Raw genomic sequence first — 14,589 nt, 5'->3', positions numbered from 1 at the left:
GTTCCCCTGCTTCATCAATAGTCACCGAAATGCACGGCATGGGAGCAGCTGGGGGGGGACCTTGTCCCTCCATGATCAGACCCAACCTGGCTTCCGGAGTGGTGAGGGTTCCACCGCGTTTACTTTCTGACCAGTCATGTCCCAGTAAAACCGGAAAGGGGGGTTCGGGCAACACCGCAACAAACATTTTCTTAGGTTCCCCTTTCCAGGTTATGTAGCAATATGCGGACCTATATGACTTGGTCTTCCCATGTATGCAAGTGACCCTTCAGTTCGGAGCAGCCCACTGTCGCGGTAAAACATAACGGAGAGCAACAATGGTAATGTTGCTCCCGGAGTCAAACAATGCCACCACCGAGTGCCCATTAATTAACACCACTCCCGTGTTTTTGACCGCCAGGGTGTTAGACAGCGCACAGTACCTCTCACCCCGGATCCAGCTGCAGTCCATAGGCTTGTGGTTCAGGGGACAGGAGCTGATGATATGCCCCACCTCACCACACTTGAAACAGCGTGGTGAGGGGGTGGGTTTGTCGCGTGGCTTAGCCGGAGCCTCCGGACCACGGCGGGTGGCCTCCGGCATGGCCACACGTCCCTGTCGGACACCGTGAGCTGGCTGCTCCGCCTCCCCGAGTTGGTTCACTGCCAGTTGGCGCTCGAGTACCTCCAGAAGGCCGTCCATGTTCTTAAAGGGATGTCTCTGGCCCTGCAGAGCGAGATAATCCGGCATTGCATAGATGAAAACTTCGTAGACTACCAGCTCGACCACCTGTTGAACCTGGTTGACGTCTGGCTGTAGCCAGTGCCCGATCTTGCCCCAAAACTCGAAGGCCTGCGCCCTAGGGGGGCCATTGGGGTCAAACTACCAGTGCCGCCACTCCCTCGCCTGCTGATCGGAGGTTACGCCGTAGCGTTTGAAGATCTCGGCCTTCAGGAGTGTGTACTGGGCGGCTTTCTCCGCAGGGAGGTCGTGATATGCTCGCTGCACCGGGCCTTTCAGATACGTGGCCAAAATTGCGGCCCACTCCGCACGCGGCCACTGATTACGGGTGGCCGTCCTCTCAAAAATCGTGAGGTACGACTCATGTCGTATGTCAGAGGAGAGCATGGGGAAAGATTTCATCAAGATACAAAGGTGATGGAAAACTGATATCGGGGAAAAATTCACTCCGAGCATGATGGGTGACTACTGTTGGTTCTTGGAAAGAGAGACGGATGTGCAGTACAAGCGCAAAAGTGAGTGCCTCCAACATTTTTGGGCACACTGACCTCACTTTTATATTGAGGTAAATTGACATAAATATGTGTTAACGTGTCTCTGGTATCGTCTTCTGGTTTGGTTTCAGAATAAACACATCAAAACAATTTTGGTGGAACAGAGTCCAAACTCCAGATGTCGTGTTGATTTATTATATTGATATTCAGACATGTCAAAACGTTAATAATGTGTATTTCAAAAACCTGACGTGCTGGCTTAATTCCGATTTCATATATGAAATCAGTGTAAAAAATTTAATAAAGAGATGCTCTGAAGTTCCCAGAAGCAAACAAAAAATATTTTTTTGTAGACCAGTGTTATCTTATTTACGAGTGTTGCAAAGAAAAGAACGTCCTCTGCAATATATTTATACAATTCATTGATTATATCGTAATTCCAAGGAATTCATTACATAATCAGATAACTTTTAATATGATTGGTTGCACCTGTTTGCTAACGGAGCATGACAAACATTGATACCTTAAATAACCTTAATTAATCCTGTCCACTGGGTTGATTGGGAGTATGTGACTTCTCAAGAGTGTGTTTAGGATGCATTTGGCTCAAATTTGATTTGAACCATATGCTTTCTAAGTTTGCCATCAACAGGAAACAGCACATAACAATAGAACAATGATTATACCTTGTTATGGTGTGAAATTTTGCATACAAGTTGATGAATATTTTGTATGTCTTTATTTGTAACTTAGGCAAAGCAATGTAATATTAGTGTTACATTAGTGAGAAGCATTATTCATGTTTAACCCCCTAGGACTAAGTCAGGAAATTGAATTTTACGACATGGTTGGATGAAGTGCCTCGGACAAGTTAGGCTTGTGATTCTCTGCTGAAGTCTCTCAGTGAACCCCCACAGGAAAGCCAGGCTGCCTAACTGCCAAGCTTTACCTTAGCATATGGTTTGGAGGGTAGGTGTGGAGGTGTTCTATCCCCCCATTGTTCTGAAGTATGGCTGTATGGAATTGGCTTGTATCAGAATCTTCCAAGTATCACAATGCCCTATTGGCTCTAGGGGTTGGACAGAAAACCTATAAATTTGCTTGCTTTACCCATCCCTATCCCTCTTCCAACCAATTGAAAAAGGAGCATCTCACAACATGAAGTGAAAAGGGCAACACAATGAAGAGCACAGCTCGGCAACCATACTGAGACAAACATGCGGCCTGTTCTGAAGAAAGCTGAAATGAGGACTTAACTAGAGACATTTTAAGTAACTAACATGTCTGTGTGCCACCTGAAACTACACATCACCATTTATCAGGTTGCATTATTGCCAATATTCAAATGTAGTTTGCATATTGTTATTATTTATGAATATTATCAATAATTCATTGTTTAAATTGTAACTTAACTCCTGCTTGTCTTTTTTACTACAACTAATTACCTGAGGTTATATGTGTAGAAGGGAAGGTAGGGAGAAGTTATGAAGTACAATACCTTAGAAACAGCGGTAAGTCTGTGAGATTTGAGGCATTTTGACAAAGGCTGCACATTAATAATACAAAAGGGGAAAGTAGAACAAAATATTACTCTACCAAGACAAAGCATACCTTAAAATATAGCATTTTCCTCTTACGCTTTATAAAAAATAACTAAAAATGCATTTATCATAGTGAAAAATAAAATAACAGCTTCAGCTTTTAACCATAAACTCAGAAGTATATGAGACTCAGCACATGCTAGGTACACATTATTTTCTCCTGCTTACAGATTATGCATTTTTCTTTAGAGCAATTATAAGCCATGGTTATCCAAAATCCTGCCAACTATACCAAGTGCATTAACGTGGCATTCCTATGTACTTTAGTATAGCTGATTTATAACCCATCACATGTAAGATTTTATCCAGGCCTGAACAGCTGCCGAAAGAAAAAAGACATTTAAATTCAGCATAAGCTGTCCAAATGGTTTTCTTCAGCCCTGAGCTTCACTAAGACCTGTGCAACTTAAGAAAACAGAAGCTCATTTACTGCACTGCTACTGCTTAAAGCTTCCATTCTCAGCCACTAAACTCTGTGGGAAAATGGACTGGCCTACACCAGGAGCTCTTATCAGTCTACCTTGACAAAACCAAATGATGCAATATAAACACCCTGTTGCAAAACCAAATTAATAAAACACAGTAAAACTGATGGCAGAAAAATGTATGAAATGTATATAAAGATTATTTTAAGGATACGTTTTGTAAGGTTACAGATGACGGTGAAGTCGAGCCTGGGAGCATTTTATTTATTTATTTTTTGTTTAAGTCCTCAGAGCTCTCGTATCTGCTTATTTAAGTGTGAAAAGCGTAGTCTTGTCTAGGTGATGATCATCTCTTCTTGTTGTTTCTCCTCCTTTCTGTGCAACATGAACCCCAAACTTAAAGGCCTCCCTCCACATTGAGTTACATCGACTTTTCCCAATTTGGAGCAAAATTACCCCAGGCTCTATGAAGAATAAATCAATTCCTAGCAGTATGTACTTAAATTGCTCTTCAGCTTCAGCTTTTACTTAACATTTGCTTTGCTAAAACACTTCGCTATTAAGCTACAGAATTTTTTTATATTCAGTAAAGCATTCTTTGTGTTCCTTTGAAGTACTTTTAGAATTTGAAATACACCCTTCACTGTCATTTTACTATTTAATGTATATGATGCAAAGAAAGTTTAAAATGTTTTTGTAGATGTTACTTTTTAATAATTTAGATTTAGATCTGAATTTATTATCTGGAGTGTAATAGTATGTTTAATTTTTCTGTTTGATTATTGCTTTTAGGAAACATCTGGAAACATCTGCATTGTGACACTAAACATTATTTTAATTGAGTTATTTCTCTCAATTCTTCATCACGTGTAGCCATCTGAAAATCTGTTGTGTTCTCAAGGCTCAGACAATCAATTCATCAATCCAATGGAGAATTTAGGATTGTTTTGTGAAAGCAAAAGTCTGGAAATGTCTTCTGATGGACTGGTGCTCCAGGTACTTCTGCTTTCCAATAATCCAGAGGATCAGATACGAAACGATCAGCAATGATAGAAATTCCAAAAAAATGCAAGTGGTCACCACTTAAGATAGAGCCATTGGAAATCAGTGCAAGTTTTAACTCTCGTTCACAACAGCAATCAGCCAGAGTCCTACTGGAGAATGGAGGATACAGCGCATACCAGGAATTAATTGACATCTTAGACAAGAACTCTACTCTAGGAGTAGATAAGAAAGACGATGATGTCCCTGATGGAACAATAGAAGAATTAGACAAGACTTATGCATGTGAATGGAAGAAATATTTCACTCCAGTAGCGACCTGCACATTCATCTGGACTGATCTTCTTCTCAATCCATCAGTGATAGCTGACCTGAAAAAACTGGAAAACGCAGAATGTCAGCAAGAGAAAGATATGCTATGCAAGGAATTCCTGAAAAAGTATGGCTCTCATGTCAGTAAATTCAACACGTTTGGAGGAATATATGGAGTGAAAGTGGAAAGCACAAAGTTTAGTGAAGAGTTAAGAGAAACAAGAAGGCAGCTGTTAAAAGAGATTGTAAATGAACTTGACTTCTCAACAGCAACGTCAGCATTTCAGGAACAACTCAGTCGAGTACACAATGAAGCACTTAAAACAAACTCCGCACTATCTTTACAAATCTTTGGAGGCCCAGATCACTTTCTTGCCTTGGAGGACTGGAGAAATGGCCTTCAGACTACCAGCAGCACATGGAAAGTTATTGACCGAGGACCTTTTGATCAATATGTGCCAGTATGGAGGATCATAAGTCTAAAACATAAAAGCGATTTTCTTCATTATGAAGCTCTATCAGATATGATAAAAGCATGCTGGGAAAAACAGACTGGCGTGCAGGATACTAGCAAAGACCTTGAAAGATTTATAATGTGTAAAGATTTGGTGCAAAGTCTGATTGAAAATGCAGAAATATGGAGCAGACTGTCAGAAAGTCAGTTCACTGAGAAGTGTGTCGAGTTTCTCACTGAATTCACTAAAGTGCACTTTCAGATATGGATGAATCAGCCTGATGAAACTGATCTCTACTGGTATCAAAATGTTATCTGTCACAACACCATTCAGGAATTTCTCATGAGGCTGGTCTGCAGTTTGCATTTAAAAGATTTACAATTTATTTTAAAAGTAGTTTTATTTCAGCAAATACAAAACTTCCTTACGTTTACAGGCAATATTATCAGTTACAAGAAAGTATGTCACCATTGAAGTTAAAGATGTCTCCACTTATGATGATGAAGATCGACTGATTTCTCAAATCAAACAGCAGGTCTTATTCATCACGTCCACAAATGAACCCAACACAGAAATGCTCCTCTATAATGTTCTTGTAGCTCTCATCAGACTGAAGCAAACTTTGGCCAAGACAGATGAAGGACATCTGCAGTATCTGATCACAGCCATCTTCTATGAGAATTTAAAGAGTGAATTTTCATTAAAGACTGACATGTCTGAAAGAAAATGGAAATCAATGACTGATAAAATCCTCAAGCTAGAACGTCATATAAAAGAGCTACGGGGAATGAGCAAAGAAGCAGGACAAGCATCGGTGTTCATAATAGCACTGGAAGAGATAGAAGATTTGAACAACAGTAAAAAAGGAGCAGAATCAGTGATCCAAACCCTTAGGGAAGACTTGGGCTCTGAACTGTGTGCTTCTCTTGAACAGCTAATTGAGAAACACATTGGAAATCCTGTTGAATTAAAAGACAAGTTAAACTTAATCAGAAAACAACGCGTCACTCAGACAGAATTAATGAAATTCAAATTATGTGAAATCGGAGAGCTGGTATGTCATGATGTGTCTAAACAGCCAGAGCACAAGGGGCACTCAGTAGACAAGAATGACATTTTAGAAATACTTGGCTTAGAAGAATACTGCAATGAGAAACTCAGCATGAGACACATTAAGAAGATCAGCTCACAAACAATACAATCCAACAAACCATCAGAACTTCAAGAGGTCCCGTGGTGTTTCATTCAAAAGCTCATGATGGTGCATTCAGGCGCATTGAAGCTAAAGTGTGAAGAAAGTCAATGTGCTAAAAAATATAAAGGCCAGTTAGAAGATGAAGAAAACGTAGATGACTGGCCTTCAGATGACACAGATGACGCACTTGTCTTAAATCCACTTGACGTTGTAGTCGCCATTTTCATGTGTTCTGATCACTTTGTTCAACAAGAGTTGGTGCAGAAAATGTCAATGTGCCAGATTGCTGTGCCCTTCTTGTTACCAAATTATAATGGCAGTTGCTACATTCTTCAGTGGGCACTGCGTACTATTAGGAAAAAATGTCACCAAACATCAGAAGGGAATGAGACGTCCATTATTGAGAAGGACATCATAACACACCCAATGCTCACAGTTACATTCATCAGATTGGGGGATCTCCAGCATTCGAAGTCGGCCTTCCTCAACCATCTCCTCAGTGGCTCTCAGGGTCCTCACAATTTCTTTGCTCATTTTCATATGGAAGGTGGAGATGTTCTCTGGAAAATTTCCAATGGCCTTGTTGAGCTCAGCTGGTATTTACCAAAAGAAAAGGAAAATGAAGGGCGGTTATTGGAGCCAATGGTGGTGATGAACCTCAGAGGAGACGCAAAGTCGCTGTCCACTCAGGTGGGCTTTCTTTCTGAGGTTTCCTCAATGATCTTTGTCTTTTTTGATGATGTTGGAAAAGAAGAGGAGAAAGTGATTGCTACTCTTTCAAAATCCAAATCAAACTTTTTTTTGTTATTAAATATTAAAAGTAACAAAATAGAAGCAGTAAGAAGAAGACTCAGACATCTGAAGTCTATGTGTAATATCACAAGAGATAACATTTTAGTACGGGAAAGAAAAATGATGCTGAATTTGTGTCTGCTGTTTGGTCAGCCATATGTAAAGCAGAGAGAAGATACGTATCCTTAGAAGGAATGTCTGCTGCTTGCCGGAAAATGTCCTTTGATATTGATGAAGATTACAAGCCATGCAAGAGTGGAAGAGAAAATGCTGACAAAGTTCTTTCTGATCTCAACCCTGATAAGATTGTAGAGTTAAAGAAAAACTTTTTCCCTTTCAAGGGCTGCATGGCATGAATTCTCTAGAATTGACAAGGAATATCAAAGATTAAAAGATACTGGCAAAAAAACACCTTTGGAATACGCTAAGGAATTAGAACAGAAAAAGAAGGAGCTTCGTCAGAAGCAGTTAGAAAATAAGCTTTCACCTGCTATTAAGATGTTTATTGAAGCTCTCCTGGGGAGCACCAATGATGAGCGACTCTTCTTTCTGCACTGGATGAAGTTCAAACTGGACTCCATTTCCTTAACAATCCTACCAAAGATACGAGAAGATCTGAAGCATCAAAGTCTTAAAACAAACAAAAAGGAACAATTACTTAACAGGCTGAGGAGGAGCTCCCTGGGATTAGAGCACTTCCTGCGTGAAATCGGTCAGATTTATGAGGCCTTGTTTTATTGTAGTGATCCTGACTTGAAGAAACACTTAACTAAATTACCAAGTGCTGCGGCTGACATGTTGCTTTCTGGATTTCCAGTTGAACTCATCGATGGAGATGTCTCCAATATTCCCATAAGATGGGTATCAGATGTTTTAAAACAAGTCCAGATAAAAACACATCCTGACACTCGAATTTTTGTCTTGTCAGCTCTCGGTTTACAAAGCACTGGTAAGTCCACACTTCTCAACACCTTGTTTGGCCTGCAGTTTGCAGTGAGTGCTGGACGGTGCACACGGGGGGCTTTCATGCAGCTCATCAGTGTGGACCAAGATATGAAAGCTGAGCTTGGATGTGATTACATTATGGTGATCGACACAGAGGGGCTGAGAGCAGAGGAATTATTGAGCGTAACAAACAATTATGAACATGACAATGAGCTGGCGACACTGATAACTGGACTAAGTGACATTGTCTTAGTAAACCTGTCATCAGAATCCAATTCAGAAATGCAGGATATTCTTCAGATCATTGTCCATGCCTTAATAAGGATGAAGGGAAGTTGGGATTAAACGAAACATTTACTTCATTCACCACAATGTCTCTGACCTCTCCGCCAATGTCCTCAATTTGTCAGGAGTCGCACAGTTTTTGAAACAACTTGATACTGTCACACAAATGGCAGCAAAACAGGAAAACAAAGAAGAAACTTACACTAAATTTTCTGATGTGATTCATTACGACATCAAGAAGACAATGAAATACATACCAGGGTTGTGGCACAGTCTGCCACCAATGGCATCTGTCAGTAGTGAGTACAGTGAGAAAGTGTTTGAACTGAAACAGCAGCTGGTGGAGCACATTAAACAAGAAAGAAAGAAACGATTACCATTAACGATCTCAGACTTCATCATCTTAATGGAAGACTTCAGCAATGCGGTCAAATCAGAGGATTTCATATTCAGTTTTCAGAACAGTCTGGCGGCTGTCACATATTCAAAACTGTCATCTGAGTACAGCGACTGGAAGTGGGAAATTCAGCAGAGCTTCACAGAGTGGAAGGAAAAGGCAGAGCGGAGAATTAAAAACTGTGAAGAGATTGATAACTTAGTCTCTGAATTAAAAAGTGAGGTTGATGAGTTAGCAAGGAAGCAGGAACTGGAAGCACTTGAGAAACTTCAGGCCTATTTTACCAGTGATGCTAATAATGGCAAATTAATTGAAAAATACAAGCATCTCTTTGAGGGGAACATTAAGACACTTTGCTTGGAATGTAAGGGAAATGCTGTGAGGAAATGTGAAGAGTTCATCAAACTTCATCAAAGTCTTACTGATTTTAAAAATCTAATCAAAAAATATATAGGAGAGATTGAGCAGAAAGTTAATGAGCTGGTGCAAAAATGTAAACTGAAGAAAAATAAACTTACTGAAACTCAACTTAAAGGAGAATTTGAGAAGATGTGGGAAAAAAATTGAAGTCCTTTAAAATTCCAGAAGATCATGTCAACATCAGAGCTGACATGGAGAACGCTCTAATGAGCGATGAATCAAAAAGGAAAGACATAAAGGAAAAACTGAGGGAATCTCATCTTTCACACACAGAATATTTCATTGCCACAGATGAACATGTAAACAAGTCTTCTTACCTTTATTATTCATGGGATTTGACTAAGCAAATTGCATCAGATATTAAAGAAATGACACCTTCATGGTGGCCTTTTAGTCATAAAAATACAACTGAGATGGTAGCCAGTAATGCAGATAAAGAAATTGGCTCAAAGAGGTTTGAAGGTGGTCTCCAAGAAAAGGACATCCAAAGAACAGCCAGTAAAGGGGGTCATCATGTGAATAAATTGTGGAGCTCTAATGCTGATGTCATGAAGGTTCAGAATATTGCAGACTCTCTAATTAGTAAGTGTAACAAGTACCTGGACGACTTGACTAATAAGACCACAGATTACGATCAGAGTTACTGCACAGGTGTCATTAAAGAAATAGACAAGCACATTGAGAAATTAGGGGAAGGCAATAAATTGGTTAGTGACCAGTTTCATGTGGACATCAAGCTGCACATCTGTGGAACAGCAGTATATCATTTTCAGGAAATGCATGACAAGTTTATGAGAGAACATAACGCAGTGGATAAACTTCAAGAAAGAAAAGATGCTTACTGGGAAACATTTAGTGAGATGTATCTTGGATGAGATTTGATTAAAAAAGTGAGAAATCAGTTCTGCAACTTGTGTCTCAAGCCGTCCCTCATAGACGAGATCCAAAGACAGCTCTCAAGGCACATTGTAAATCAAATGAGAGAGACGTGGGTACCAGTTGTTCTTAGAAACATCACCAATTTTCAGTTGTCCCTCCTGGTCAGCCTGTATGATGGAGAGGACTTTGAGGCCTACAAGGCGTACATCACAGACTACGAATGGTTTGCTGAAGAGTGGCTGGCAGTACAGGCAGAGGAATTCTGCAGAAGTGAACTGAACGGCAAAACACAATTTTCTTTATTGTTAGAGGGGATAATAAGCAACCTTTTTGAGGAACTGATGAAAATCTTGGATACAAAGATGTAAACACAGGTAAGGACCTACTGCATATGCTAATGAAAGAAATGGAAAAAATAATGGTCCTAAAGAAAGAAAACCTAGGCAATAATATGTTTAACAATGTGGGCGATGCATCACATCTCATTGCAAATCTGCGTGAAGAAATACAAGTTTTACAAAAGAAAGTGATGGACGAAACAAACAAATGGAATTCCACCTATAAAGTAAGAAGTCTGCCCAATCCACCACACAAAGAAATAATGAGCTTTGTGAAGGGCTGTGGGGAGAAATGTCCATTTTGTGGGACACCATGTGAGCTTGAAGGGAATGACCACCAACATTATTCAAGATACCATCGAGTACTGGCCATTGAAAACAAGGCACAACATTTTCAGCTCTCAAGCAGAACCGTATTTCAAAAATTTTACTTTCATTTTGGAGAAAAGCACATCAGAAGACAGTCAACTGCATACCTCACGAAGACCACATGAAAGGATATGAAGTGCAAAGCCTGCTAAATGATAATTGGGGTAAACTTTTCAAAGGCTACACTTCCATTTACTGGCAATTTGTTTACAAAAAATATTATGAAGAGTTTGCACAATGGCACGATCATGAGCCTCTCAGGATAAGAGTTAGTATTACATGGGATGATGTGAAAACCCACCTGGAAAAAGTCTATCAAGTACACCTTGATGATCTGAAGATTCACAAATCAAAAAAAACAATCTCAAGAGTGATAAGCAAATGGAAGGAAATCAAGGAAGCCCCCCAAAAATGGAAAAGTTGTTAAACACAGTTTAGACAACAGCTGCAATTTGACTTCAAATGAAAAGAAAATGTGAGGGATATTACCCTGCCTATTCTGTCCTATCACAGTCCCCTAACTCAACATGATTAACAGCTACTTATCAAATTACACAAAAGAAATCAGCTATGGACACACATTGGTGTTTTTTGTCCTCACAGATCTAATTGCCTGTGGTTATTGTAACTCCAATTAAAAATCAACATCTCATCACTAAGCAAGTCAATGTTAATGTGAAGCCATTATTTAAAGACCTGCAAGACATGGATTATATGGAGACAAGTTATGTAAAACCATAAACACGTATGTCATTAGATTTTGACAACTGGAGACAGCCCACTGTCTACAGTGCTATTTTCAGTAGCTACCCAATGGCTGGCCATTTGTCTTTTGCAAAACTCAAAAGTAAAGAGAATTATAAGGGAAGACATGATACAAAAATATCTTTTATGGTCACCATGGGGCACCTTAAAGTTGCGTAAACCAAATACACCTGAGGTAAAACAACAGTGACATTTAAAGTGCAGTAATTCACTTACAAGGTTCAATCAGTCCAGCACAATAATAACATGCACATTTTGTCACCTATTTACAGCAGGGTTCGCTAGCTCCCTGGTTCAAATAAGTTATTTTTAATTGCAGCGTTTTAAGTAACCTGAACCTGAATAGATATATTATAATGAGACGATATCCCTCCCATAGTGATACGGCGGTAAGAAATCACATAAGATGAAATAACTTAGCTTTCTTTAATGATGATTTATGCGGCATAGCAGACAAAGGAAGCCAAATGGCAAGACAATTACCAAGGTGGGATCTCGATGTATACAGTCTGCCATTTTTCGTCACTGCACTGGAAGGTTTTCAGAACGGATGACATAATCTTCCATCTGTCTATCAGCTTTGAGGTGTTTGGCTGCTGTTCAAGTCTTTTATACTGTTTTCTCCACGTGCAGGCCCTTACTTAGGTAAGTCATGCCATTCCAAACAAGGCAAGGAGAGGATTAAATGTCATCTCTAACATACAGAAATAGTACAGTGCCAATTTTCGTAGTCGTCCCTTTCTAATGCTTGCCTAGCAATTCTAAATAATGAGGCCCTGTATGCTAAATTTGGCCTGTAGATGTGAGTGGATTTATAAAATAATTTTTGTACACAGCACAGTGACATTAAACTTATTATTCTGATACAACACCTTCTACCACTCCTCCACGAGTGTCATCCACCTCCACCCGACTCGGACTCCCTGATACAGATGAGGTGAAGTCTTTTATGTCCTGCGAGTACTTCTGGGGCCAATCATTGCACATCAGAAGCACTTCCAGGCCAGGCAGAAGTCACCCAAAGTAGGGATAGCATTCCCCTGCAGCTCCCCCAGGTGGCATCCAGTATCCTAACAGGGTCACCTCTCAGGACTACAGCTCTCTGTATGCCTTGCGGGTGTACACCAGAGGGATGCTGCTACCCTGTGTGTAGGGAGAATACACAGCCCCAGGAAGCAGACTCCCTCTGTCCTCCCAGTAAGACCTGCTGACCAGGAAAGGAATCAGAAAACAACCCAGGGGGATGCCTGTTCATCCACATCCTTCTGTTATGTCCTCCCAGTCGGGTAGGGAATTAACCAATTGGGACGCCAGTCCATCCACTCTGAAACTAATACTCTCTTTTCAGATCATATGAATCTATTTTTTAACCCAAATGTAACATTGCTAATCTCGTTTAGATTTAAAATTTTCTAACCCTAACCCAATAAACTCATAATAGCATATTAAAATATTATTCAAAAACAGAGTTTACCTCACATGCATTTATTGGTTACTTTGCAAAAAAAATTATTAACTGCTGATAATGAAGATAGTTTTGTCTGTGCTGAAATTCCAAACAGAGAAACCTATCTTGAATTATGGTACAAAGTCATTAAACACAAGTCTCACTGACCTCTTTAAAAAGATTCAGCACATTGGGACTCAAAAGATTCCAAAAATAGTTTTTACAGAAGTTCAGAAATAAAAGTGAAACTAATGAAATAGCAACAATTCAAAGAAAAAAAAATATCTTAAAAGTGTGTATCCGGAAAAAAAAAACAAGGGGGTTGGCGAGTGAAACGAGCAGGGGGCGAAGCCACCTAGTATAGAAATATGTTTAAGGAAAACGCCTCACTGTCTGCTGCTCCATTACAGCATAATTTTGTCTTCAAGCACTCCCTCAACTATACAATATTTAAGTGTTGGAAGACACCCGGCATCTTAACCTTCAGTGATCTTTATATTGATAATATGTTTACACCTTCTGATCATCTCTGTTGTAAATATCAAATTTCTTTAACACACTTATTTTTCTATCTTGTAATAAAGGAATTTGTTAAACCTCCCTACTTTTCCTGCAGTGCTCACACTAGAAAATATTTGAATTAGTAAGGAGAACACTATAGGCAGACCTTATCAAATATCATCACAGTGTTTACCACTAGGAAGGAGTCTCTCTATCAAGACTCAAGGAAGGAGTGGAATTCAATCATTTGCAACATTCAATCTTCTTTTATTGGTGCAGAACACACTTTAATGTAGCAGAAAATCATACGCCAGACAAACAACCTAAAAGACATCAGGGAATGAACCCTAACTGTGAACTGTGCCGGTCAGCCATGTCCTCTTTCTGACTTAAGTTTTGGGATATTGCTCAAAAGTAAAGCACTTTCGTAGAGATGTGTTCCTTATCTGTCACACAGTCCATGATGGACGATCATTTCAGATCCTCTTACGCCGGTGCTTGTGGAGTTATTTCAGAGGAGCGTAGACTATCTGGTAACACACTGCTCATTATTTTCTGAACCTCAATGTTTTCACATCAACTAATTCTGCTCATTTGGAATAATTCTAATGAGCTCTCCATAACTGAAAATAATATTTTTATATGTTTTGAAACTAAAAACAATTTATTTTCTTTATTTGAAATTGAACAGGGGTGAGTTTCCCATAAATGTTTGTATTTGGCAAGTAATGAGCAACTTAAAGAAGTATGTAGGTTATGAATCAGCAACTTTTACGCTGGTTTCCCAAAAGGCTTTTTAAGACGGGACTCCTACAAAGAGAAATAAAGAACATTACTAACACTGCCCTGCAACATGCCTTACAAGAAGATTGAAAATAACCGATCAAGTACATTTTTAGTGCAAAGTGCCATAATTAGTCCTACAATAACATAAAATAACAGTCCAAATGAAAGGCGAATTGAAAACACCGTCACATGAAATAAACAAAACCCTGTCTGAGTACCTAAATCTGCAGACGCCTTGACTGCACTCCGTTAAGTGCGACTCGATGTTGCTGTTTGTCGCTGTACTCTCTTTACAGAGAAACAAGCATCACACGCTCAGGAAGGAGACAATCCTTGACAACACATACACAGTACACTCACCTAAAGGATTATTAGGACCACCATACTAATACGGTGTTTGACCCCCTTTCGCCTTCAGAACTGCCTTAATTCTACGTGGCATTGATTCAACGAGGTGCTG

At 39.6% G+C, this 14,589-nt stretch overlaps 1 pseudogene; it reads left to right on the top strand.

The window, feature by feature from the left end:
* Positions 1 to 5,567: 5,567 nt before the first annotated feature.
* Positions 5,568 to 11,722, top strand: LOC120536642 (annotated as a pseudogene).
* The last annotated feature ends 2,867 nt before the right edge of the window (positions 11,723 to 14,589 follow it).

The sequence above is a fragment of the Polypterus senegalus genome, chromosome 10, assembly GCF_016835505.1.
Source record: "Polypterus senegalus isolate Bchr_013 chromosome 10, ASM1683550v1, whole genome shotgun sequence".
Taxonomy (NCBI): domain Eukaryota; kingdom Metazoa; phylum Chordata; class Cladistia; order Polypteriformes; family Polypteridae; genus Polypterus; species Polypterus senegalus.
The sequence above is the reverse complement of the archived record's forward strand: the minus strand, read 5'-3'. Positions and strand labels throughout refer to the sequence as shown.